Raw genomic sequence first — 4,595 nt, 5'->3', positions numbered from 1 at the left:
TTTTCCTCCTTATTCTCCTGTCGCAACCAGCTTCTCTGTTTAATTCAGCCTGTCCCAGCTGTGAATTTGATCCAGCCAGGTTCGGGCTCCACCCCCTTTATCAACGGGGATATCCGCTGCAGGGCGAGGTTCAACTCAAACACCCCACACCCGTCACAGCTATTTCGAGGGCAATTATTTAAGACATGACGAAGCAGGATTAATGAAGGAGAAGTGGCGTTACCAGGCAGTGCTCTGTCAAAACAGACGGTAGAACTCAGCTAGCGAAGCAATATGTGTGAAACTGAGAAATAAGAAAGGTATGGCCACATTAAAGCGGCTATATAAAAGACAGTCCAGCAGCCCTAGCGATTTCGAGGAACAAATTTGTAAGATCGCAGATTGTTGTAAGGTTGTTAACACTTGGTGATTTTAACTTTCCACATAATGACTTAGGAATCTCATACTGTAAATGGACCAGGTGGGATAGAGTTTGTCATATGTGTCGAAGAACTTCTCCTTCACCAGTACGCAGAAGTTCCAACAGTCAGCGTGCAATACTGACTCTTCCATTGAGGAATGGGGCAGGGCAGGGGGCAGAAGTTTGCGTATGGGAACACTTTGCATACAGTGAGCACGATGCCCGTAATGTCCACGTAAATGTACAGAAAGTTAGGCCTGACCCGTGGGTTGAGATTCTAAATTGAAGAAGGCGCAATTTTGATGGTATCGGAATGGATCTGGCAAGTGTGGATTGAGACAGGCTGCTGCTTTGTGGCAAAAGTGTACTTGGAAGGTGTGAGGCCTTCAAAAACGAAATATGGAGACTGCAAGCTTGCAAGTGCCTGGCAGAATGAAAGGTCAGGATAACAAGTGTAGAAACCGTGATATGCAAGTGTTCCTGAAGTGCCGGTTAAAAGAAGAAAGGTGGTGCATGGCAGAGATTGGCAAGTTGGATAGAATGAGGCCTTTATGCAGTATAATACGTGCAGGAGAACACTGAAGAAAGAAATAAGGGAGGCTAGAAGGCATGAAGTTCCTCTAATAGACAAGGTGAAGGAGAATTATTGAGGATTCCACAAACATGATGAGAACAAAAGGATCGCAAGGGATACAACTGGAAGAGCGGAATGATAATCTGATGTAGCAGTATTTCAGTGGAATAAGGTATATTACCGTGTTATGAGAAAGGAGCTGGCCAAAGTAAATCGGAAGGAGCTGCTGACAGGGGTGTCAGCAGAATGGCAAAACGTGCGTTTCTGGAGAAAAGTGAGGAAGGCGCAGGACATGTGCATTCCAAAAATGAATAAATATTCAAATGGCAAACTAATACAGCCGTGGCTGCGAAGGGAAGTCAAAGCTATTACAAAATCAAGAGAAAGGGCTCACAACAAAGCAAAATATTGGGAGGTTTTTTAAAAACTTACAGAAAGCAACGAAAAAATCTTTAGAAGGGACAAAATACGAAAGCGAGCCAGCAAATAATATCAAAGTAGATAGTAAAAACTTTTTTTAAGTATGTTAAAAATAAAAGAGAAATGATAATGTAGTTGGTGACACAGTACACAATAGTCCTGCCTGACGAACCTGTTGGAATTCTTTGAGAAGATAACAAGTAGGATGGATAAAGGGGATGCAGTGGATGTTGTATATTTGGACTTTCAGAAGAACTTTGACAAGGTGCCACACATGAGGCTGCTTACCCAGTTAAGAGCCCCTAGTATAACAGGAAAGGTACTAACACAGTTAGAGAATTGACTGATTGGTAGGAGGCAAGGAGTGGGAATAAAAGGGTCAGTTTCTGTTTGGCTGCCAGTGACCAGTGGTGTTCCGCAGGGCGTCGGTGTTGGGAGCTTTTCTTTTTCTGATGTACATTAACGATTTAGATGGTAGAATAGATGGTTTGTAGATGATACGAAGGTTGATGGAGCGGCAGGTAGAGTTCAGGAAACAGTTCTGATGCAGAAGGACTTAGAAATATTAGGAGAATGGGCAAGTAAGTGGGAAATGTTTGAAAATGCATGGTCGTGCAATTTAGTAGTAGAAATATATGTGCGTACTATATTTTTATAACGCCGAGTGGAGAAAATCCAGGAATCTGAAATGCAGCTGGACTTGTGCAGAACACCCAGAAGTTTATTTTGCATGTTCAGCCGGTATTGAAGAAGGTAAAATGTTAGCATTTATTTCAAAAGGTCTAGAATACAAGAACAAATATGTGATGCTGAGGCTTAACAAGGCCCGGGTGAGGCATCACCTTGAGTATTGTGAACAGTTTCTTGCCACAAGAAACACCTTTGGCTTTGGTTAACGAGCGGGTTGTTGATTTACACTGCGCCTGAAAGATTTGAGAAATTTATCTTTCTTAACAGACACCCATTCCAAATGGACAGAAAATGTGCAAATGTAAGGAGTGAGAGGTTGTTTGGAAATGGGCGCTATTGAGGGGGTGACGCACGACCTTGAGATGGGCGTCCTCACTGTTATTGGAATGGCCATCGGGGAGGGAGAGACAGGGAAACTGACAAACTTCACTGCAGTTAACCTGGCTGTCAGGGGGGAAAGATGGAGTGACTGAAAATTGGAACCAGTCAGGGAGTTATGTGGTAGGGAAAATGGGACCCAATTGGAATGATTTCCAATTTAAAAATATTTAAGGGAGTGCAGGCCAAAGCGCTGATGACATTCGCAAACTGACAATGACCTAAGGCAGAAAGAGTGAGTGGAGAAGACAGAGACTGTAGTGAATGGAGAGAGTGGGGGAGGCGAGAGAAATAGAGACAGAGAGGAGAGAGATTTGAAAAGGAAGAGAGAAAACAGAAATAAGTGGAGATTGGTGAGTAGAAGAGGGAGAGGGTGGAGGGAAGGAGGAGATAGACGGTGAGAGAGTGAAAGGGAACATGTTGAAGAGGGTGAGTGAAAGTGGGAGAGGGTGGTTACAGGTGGAGGCAGAGAGGAACAGAACGCTGGGGGAGAGGATGCAAGAGATTGCGAAACAGTTAGCTTCAAGGAAAGAGTTTGCAGCGTGGGCTACGGAGACCTGGACTGGGCGTAGGGAACAGTGCAGAGGTACATACAACTCTGTGGGGTGAAGGCAAGGTTAATGCAAGCAGGCTTTTTCCACTTAAGTTGGGTGTCATTGGACCTAGAGGTCATGGGTTAAGTGTGACATGCAAGCTGAAATAATTAAGGTGAATATAAGGGGAAACTCTTCGATCAGAGGGTGGTGAGAGTGGGAACTGATGGAAGTTGGATGTGGGTTTGATTTCCAATAACGAGATGCAAATTCTCGGAGTCATAGAGACGTACAACACAGAAACAGACTTCGGCCCATCTATTCTGTGAAAAGGACTGCCTATTCGCATCGATCTGCCCCGGACCACAGCCGTCCATGCCCCTGCCATCCATGTGTCTATCCAACCTCCTCTGAAACGTTGAAAACGAGCTAATTTTCCTCTTCAGCTTTTCAACGTTCATCCGTCGCCCCTGAACACTACAACACAGTACAGGCCCTTCAGCCCTCCATGGTGTGCCGACCCATATAATCCTTAAACAAAACAGTAAACCCACACTACCCATAACCATTTTTCTTTTATCCATATGTCTGTCCAAGAGGCTCTTAAATACCCTTAATGTTTTAGCCTCCACCACCATCCCTGGTAATTCATTCCATGCACTCACAATCCTCTGAGGAAAGAAGCTTACCCCTGATGTCTCCCCTAAACTTCCCTCCCTTAAATTTTTTACATATGCCCTCTGGTGTTTGCTATTGGTGCCCTGGGAAACAGGTACTGACTATCCACCCTGTCTATGCCTCTCATAATCTTATAGACCTCTATCAAGTCCCCTCTCATCCTTCTACACTCCAAAGAGAAAAGTTCCAGCTCTGCTAACATTGCTTCATATTACTTGTTCTCCAATCCAGGCAACATCCTGGTAAATCTCCTCTGCACTCTCTCCATAGTTTCCACATACTTCCTATAATGAGGTGACCAGAATTGAACACAATAGTCTAAGTGCGGTCTCACCAGAGATTTGTAGAGTTTCAACATGACCACTCTACTCTTGAACTCAATCCCCCTGTTGATGAAGCCTAGCAACCCATAGGCCTTCTTAACCGCCCCTATCAACCTGTACAGCGACCTTGAGGGATATATGGATTTGAACCCCAAGGTCCCTTTGTTCATCCACACTCTTAAGTAACTGACCATTAATCCTGTACTCAGTCTTCTGGTTAGTCCTTCCAAAATGCATCACCTCACACTTGCCCGAATTGAACTCCAATCTGCCATTTTTTGCCCAACTCTGCAGCCTGTCTATATCCTCTTGTAACCTTCAATCACCTACAGCTCCATCCACAACTCCTCCAATCTTCGATTCAGCCGCAAACTTACTCATCCGTCCTTCCACCTCGACATCCAGGTTATTTATAAAAATCACAAATAGCATGGGTCCCAGGACATATCCCTGCGGCACTACACTAGTCATCGACCTCCAGGCAGAATACTTTCCTTCCACAACTACACTCTGCTTTCTTCCTTTAAGCCAGTTTTTTATCTAAGCAGCCAAGGTTCTACTTATCCCACGCCTCATGACTTTCTGGATGAGTCTCTCAT

This window comes from Hypanus sabinus, unplaced genomic scaffold (genome assembly GCF_030144855.1).
Source record: "Hypanus sabinus isolate sHypSab1 unplaced genomic scaffold, sHypSab1.hap1 scaffold_783, whole genome shotgun sequence".
Taxonomy (NCBI): Eukaryota; Metazoa; Chordata; class Chondrichthyes; order Myliobatiformes; family Dasyatidae; genus Hypanus; species Hypanus sabinus.
The sequence above is the reverse complement of the archived record's forward strand: the minus strand, read 5'-3'. Positions refer to the sequence as shown.